The sequence below is a fragment of the Nematolebias whitei genome, chromosome 16 (assembly GCF_014905685.2).
Source record: "Nematolebias whitei isolate Nwh7 chromosome 16, NemWhi1, whole genome shotgun sequence".
In the NCBI taxonomy this organism is placed as follows: domain Eukaryota; kingdom Metazoa; phylum Chordata; class Actinopteri; order Cyprinodontiformes; family Rivulidae; genus Nematolebias; species Nematolebias whitei.
The window spans coordinates 13,067,792-13,074,443 of record NC_056513.1 but is presented as its reverse complement, the minus strand read 5'-3'; positions in this window follow the sequence as shown (position 1 = coordinate 13,074,443).

Below are 6,652 nucleotides of genomic sequence, written 5' to 3'. Positions count from 1 at the left end.
ACAAAAAGCGAAACCGTCCAGAGGACCTGACTTAACTTTGTTGAATGAATCATATAATTTCTTTAAAATCATAGTAGCATTTGTTTTTATTGATTTCCATTTTGAGCTCATATGGCTGGATACAACCCCCAGTATATTTATATAGCAACTTTTTATCTCATCAAGATACTCAAAGTGCTTTACAACACAATCTGTGCCCTCATTTACCCATTCATACAGCACTCTACTAGATCTATACAAGGAATAATCAGTGCTTTTCACATTCATACACCAATGGGACAAGAGTTGCATTCGGGTCCAAGAAATCCGACCCAACCCGGCCCCAGCCCGTAGCCATCATTTCTGAGCCCCACCCGACCCGATAAATTAACAGTAATTACAGGTCCAAACCTGAAGAAAAAAACCCTGACATTTTTAATTAAGCTTTGACTGCTTATATAGTTATTAACGGTTGGTGGACGTGCACGGCTGCGTAAAGGGGGCAGAAGATGGATGGGAGCTGAGGGGTGTTTGTCCTTTCATGGCCATCAAAGCACATTACATCCCTGCTTCTGCCTGCATTCTGCATTATTCAGACACGGACCATGCTCTGACATGTCAGATATTTTGGGATCTCACCTGTTTAGGTCGTCGCTGAGTGCAGCAGCTGAATGAACGTACATTTGGGATGATGGATCACAGACAGAAGTCTATCTGAAGCTTAACTGAACTTTTTACCTCATTTAAGGCCGGTCAGCGTGCAGTCCAATGGCTGCATGTGGCAGATGATAGTATGGCAAGCCATGTTGCCATATAATTGGATCGTCTGCCACGCACGTCCGCTGTCGCAATCAAAAGCCCGACACAGACCCGTGACGCATATTAAACACATTATTATGGACCGGACCAGCCCTAATCTGGGTCGGGCAGGGCCGGGCTCCGGGTTAGATATGACAGCTCTAGATGGGACACACATCGGAGACAATGAGAGGTTCACTGTCTTGTCCAGGGACACTTCGGCATGTGACTACTGGCGGAATCAAACCAATTCTCGCATTGGAGGACGACTGCTCTAACCACTCAGCCACAGTCGGAGTCAGAGATTCTTTATTGTCGTTCACACCACATGTGGTACATGTGGTGGAGCAAAATTTTGTACACAGGGTCCCAGTTACATCCAATGATAAAATGTAAAAGAAAAACAGTATTAAGATCTAAGATATGAACTAAGAAAGACATCAACTAAAATACACTAAGCACTAATAGCATAAAAGCATTACGTCGAGCAGCAGCACAAACATGAGCATGAGTCTATGTGAGCAGATGAGCACGCATGAACACAGCAACATGAAACAGATCAGCAGCAACATGAAACAGATCAGCAGCAACATGATGTGATTTTTTTTCACAGTGATTATTCTGGTTAGAGATTTATGAATTTAACAGTCTCAGGGTAGAAGCCGTTCCTCAGTCTAGTGGGTCTACACTTAATGCTCCTCAACCTCCTTCCTGAGGGGAGTGGGGCAAAAAGTGTGTGTGCTGGGTGAGTGGGGTCCTTCGTGATGCAGATGGCCCTCTTCCTTCATCTGGAGGTGTAGATGTCTGTGATGGTGGGGAGACTGACTCCAATAGACTTCTGTGCAGCCTTCACCACTCTCTGCAAAGCTTTTCTTTCTGCAGCTGTGCAGCCTCCATGCCACACATTGATGCTGGAGCACAGGATGCTCTCCACTGCACACCTGTAGAAGGAGGTGAGGACTGAGCTTCCCAGTCCAGCTCGTCTCAGCCGCCTGACGAAGTACAACCGCCTGAGTGTGTGGATGATTGTACAGAGTCATCTCAGGGATGCCACGCCAACTTCAATTTTTGTTTAATTTTAATTTTCCGGCATTAAAATTGCAAGCAAAGTTCATGTATCGACACTGTTGCTATTCGGACTTGTTTTTGTGTTGGACTGGCTGAAAGTCTGGCAGTGTGGAGAGTGGCTTTAATCCTGCACTGCGTGACCTGGATAGACATGAGTCATGACCCTCCTCCAAAGGGGGGCACGGCAGAGAAAGTTGAAGAACCACTGCTGCAGAGGAAGATATTGTTTGTGTGAAGAACCTGAATAACTTGCACCACTGTTGCTCACAGATCAGATGAGACACCACCTCCATGATGATACAGTGCTTCTTGGCTATTATTTTTTTTTCTGAGCTGACGTACGAAGAGGACACAACTTTGCTCCCTAAAACTCTTTATTATCTCCCCCTCCCAGAGCGACGTTTGTTTCCTAACAGGTCGAACAATCCCCTTTCGCACATCTGAGCATGTGCATTCGGACACCACCCAGAGAGCAAACAAAACTGCTCACAGATGCACCCTGATGCTTTCATAAAAAATGCGCATGCAGACACGCAGAGGCCCTCCTTCCCTCCATATAGTGGCAGCAAACGAGTGAGGGGGAAACATGAGCGCCGGAGGTCCAAGTGCCTCGGTGTCGACTGACAGATATAATTACAGGAGCGGTCGCTAGCCCTCCCACCCCGCCATTTCTCCCTCCATCCTTCACCTCCCTCCCTTTCTTCCCCTCCTTTTTCCTCCTGCTACCCTCATAGCCCCCCACCACCAACAACTCTTACCCCCTCAGCTCTAACCATTATTTATTTTAGCAGCTCCAGCCCGCTTCATAGAGCTCAGCAGCACTCACAGGGCCCCTGCCAAAAAGTGGCTTTCTGACTGAAAGCTTTCCAAACAAGCTCCGCTGGTCCATTTGGCCGAGCTCCAGCTCCGTCCTGTCTCCCTGCTGCCGCTCCCTCTCTCCCACTCCAAGAAAAGAGGGACGAAGGGAGTCTGGTTTGCATTAGCTTGAATATGTTTGTGTGTGTGAGTGTGTGTGGATGTGTGTGTGCAGCCACATGTGCACCTCCACAAGTGTGTGTATGCGCGTGTGTGTTTCTGGCAGTTTGACCCAGACCTAGAGTGATGGTCCCTGGAACCTGAAGCCACATTGTGCTGTTTAAACAATGAGCGGTGTATTTATACTGAGCCAAGAGAGCAGGAGACTGCGGCCTCCGGTGCATCGCAGCAAAGCCATGTCCCTGATACAGAGCAGACAACCTGTTTGTGGTGTGTGTGTATGTGTGTGTGTGTATCTGTAAATTATACTTTGCCGTCTCAGGTCTACCTTCCTCTCCTCTCTGGTGTCTTATCACTGCTGTTGGAGATTGTCAGTGAAGAAGCTGCTCACAAACAGGTGTGTGTGGGACGAGGATGAGCGCAGATAACACATGATTAGAGTTTAAAAGGTGCTGCGGCACAAAGAACATCATGTATTCTGCATCACAGCTACTCAGCACTAAACGTTAGGGAGGTTACAGCAAGACATGTTTATCGCCCGCAGCTGAAGGAGAAGTAACAATAATGTTTTGACTTGTTTCTGTGCGCGTGTGTGTTGCAAATTATTGCTAGACAGAACTGCCACAAAAGAGGCTCCATCCCTGTTATTATTAGAGATATTGAGCTCAAATTTAATGTGGTAGCATCACACATACTAATAATGCTAATATGTAGAATACTCCAAGTGATCACTTGTGATCTGTTATTAAACTTTACCATTAAATATGAGTCAAGTGTATGTATCTATTAGCAAAATATCTCATGAGCCATTACAAAGATTTTTACAAAACCTTTTGAAATAAATCATTAGGTGTACATTTCACAAATGATTTACATTTTGAGTCATCCAAATTAAAGATGGCAGCCGTACTGGGCTTAGAAAACACACAAGAAAAGATCAAACAAAGTTCAGTCAGGTCATCTGGATGGTTTCTTCTTTTGTTTGTTTGTTTAAGCATTTCGTCCTTCATCCAAAGGACTTCATCAGTCCGAGGTGCCACAACAAACTCAGTTCCATAAACCGCTCACTTACAAAGTGGACCAACCAGTTTGCTGGTGATAAGATGGTTTCTGAAGCCCGCCCGCCCGCCCTCTCCCCTGTCAACTCCTCTGAGGCAGCCTTAGCCAAAGTGGTTCAAAACATCAAAGGTCATGCGCAATAATCCAGGTAAAAAAAAATGAATCAAAGTTAAATCAGGTCATCTGCACAGTTTCTTTCTTCTTTTATTTCCCTTGATGAAACTTTTCTTCCTGCATCCAAAGGACTTCGTCAGTCCTGACTTAGTTTTAGCTATGTTTACATGGACATAAGTAATCAGATTAAATGGCCATTCGGAATAAAAATGCATCATGTAAATGTCCCATTCGGATTATTCTTTGTTCATTCAGCTTCATCCGAAAGAATTTGTAATCCGAATGAGACTGGTGGTTTATGCCGATTCATAATCCGAACAGTGTGCATGTAAACACTTAATCTCTTCATTATATTCTGACTGTGGAAAACTGACCAGACTGCGCATGTGCGACCTACGTCTACCTGACGTATTTCCACCTGACTAGATGCTAATATGTCGGGGAAGTCAAATTGGTCAGTGAGCGACACAACATTTCTACAAGAAACTTTGAAAGAGCTCAAAATGATCTGTATCACATGTAGCTCAGTCAGGGAGTGCAGTAACGTCTCCACCGTCATTAAAACCTGTCGCGGGTCCATTTTGGACGCTCAGGTTTGTATACAGTACATTCATCATGGAAGTAGAACTTCTTCTGTGTATTTTAAGGAGAGTTCACCACTCTGCGCACGTCAGTACTTCTGTTCAGAACAAAGCCCGCTGCATGTAAACGCTCGTCGTGAACAGATTGTGCCTATGTAAACAATACATTTGAATTATTTAATCTGAAAACATTTCAAGTCAAATACTTGCACATGTGAGCATAGTTTTTGTTGGATTTTCTTATCACATAACTGGTTGGCCCACTATGCGAGTGGGCTGCTTGTGGGACTGAATGTGTTGTAGCTCCTCAGACTGATGAAGTTCTTTGGATGAGGGATGAAATGTCTCAAAAAAAAAAAAAAAAAACTGTCCAGATGACCTGACTTAAGTTTGTTAAACAAATAAAGGATTTTTCATACAAGACAAATAATTACGTGAAAACAAATTGACCCTCATGATAGGCCAACGTAAGTAAAAAAAAATGAGTGTGCGTGAGCTCTGTTTTTGTGATTTGCTCTGTGTGTGTGTGTGTGTGTGTGTGCGTGTGCGTGTGTGTGTGTGTGTGTGTGTGTGTGTCATATCGTGGCATTTCTGTGAGATGTTGCAGCTGTCCACTCTTCCAGGAATCAGGAACCAGACCCAGAATCACCTGACCTCCTGTGAGCTACAGACTGTGACCAAAAACATGCACACGTGTACATGTAAAGACACACATGCATGTGCACACACTGTAGAGGAACACAGCAACAGGACACACACTCTCCCCCAGGCCAGCAGAGAGGAAGGAAGCAACGGCTGGTGGTCACACACACCAACGGCAAACCTGCTAGTCACACACTTCAGGTTGCTGTTTTACTTCACTGGTGCAACCTCTGGAACAAATAAGAATTAAATATATATATATATATAATTGCTCTATTTGGTGTGGTTTTTTTTTTTCAAAAGCTGTAAAAAATAGTTAGATAGTGACACTTCCATACACTTGGCTACTCATGTGGAAACTTCAACTGTTTTTTTAGAAAAACTGTTTTCGACTAAAAACAAACACATTCCAGCACAGCTGCCGTCTATAGTCAGAGCAAAGTTTTTAGACAACTTGAATTTTAAAAATAGTACGTGTTTATTGTAAAAAAACTAAAACTTTTAGAGCTTTTTGTTGAAAATCAGATGTAGCGTTTCAAAAAAATGTAGTTTGGCATTTTACAACTCTAACGAAGCTGATCAGTGCTATATCTGGTCAGAGCTAAACAGATGAATGAATAAGTTTAGCTAAGGAGTTTAGTCTGAAGGGTAGTGGTGGAGCAGTGGTTAGAGAGGGCAACCCTGTCGCCTGTTCAAATCCCGCAGCCATAACGTCAAAACTTTAGATGTAATTGTGAAACACCCACACCTGCCTCCCCCCTTACTTGCCCCACTCTGGGCCCTTAACCCCTCCATCTACCCTTCCGGGCGTCCTAGATAGCAGCCCACGTGCACACCTGTGGGTTGTGATAGCTCAGTGGTCAGTGGTTGCATCAGCAACGGCATCCTTCGTAAAAACTATTTCCAAATTCACATGCAAGTCCCCTTGCTGTGGTGACTCTTAAAGAAGGAAGCAGCCGAAATAAAAATAAGAATAAGTTTGGTATGAAAAACTGATCAAGTTGAAAACAATAGAAACATCTGCTGATGTCTTTGTTGTCGTCTCTGTTAAAATCAGGTCTCCCTTGTAAATGAGTCCCCGAGGCTCAATGGGACGAACCTGTATAAATAAAGGTTGAATGAATGAAAATGAAAGGTTTAATTTTGTAAGAAAATATAGAAGACGGTAATAAAGTTTAAGTGCAATCAAAACAAAATGACATTTGTATGCAACTTTGCAATTCGCCAGATTTTTTTGTTTTACTTAGTTTTCTGTTCAGATGTAGACTTATTATTATTTTCTTGTTTTGTGACTCAAATGCAGATTCTTAAAAAAATTTCCTGAGTCCAAAGAATATATATATATATATATGCTGTCTGCCTAAAGCTAGTGGTCATGTAGACTGAATTACATCTGTCCCATGCTGGCCTGTATGAAGATGTCAGAACAACCCACA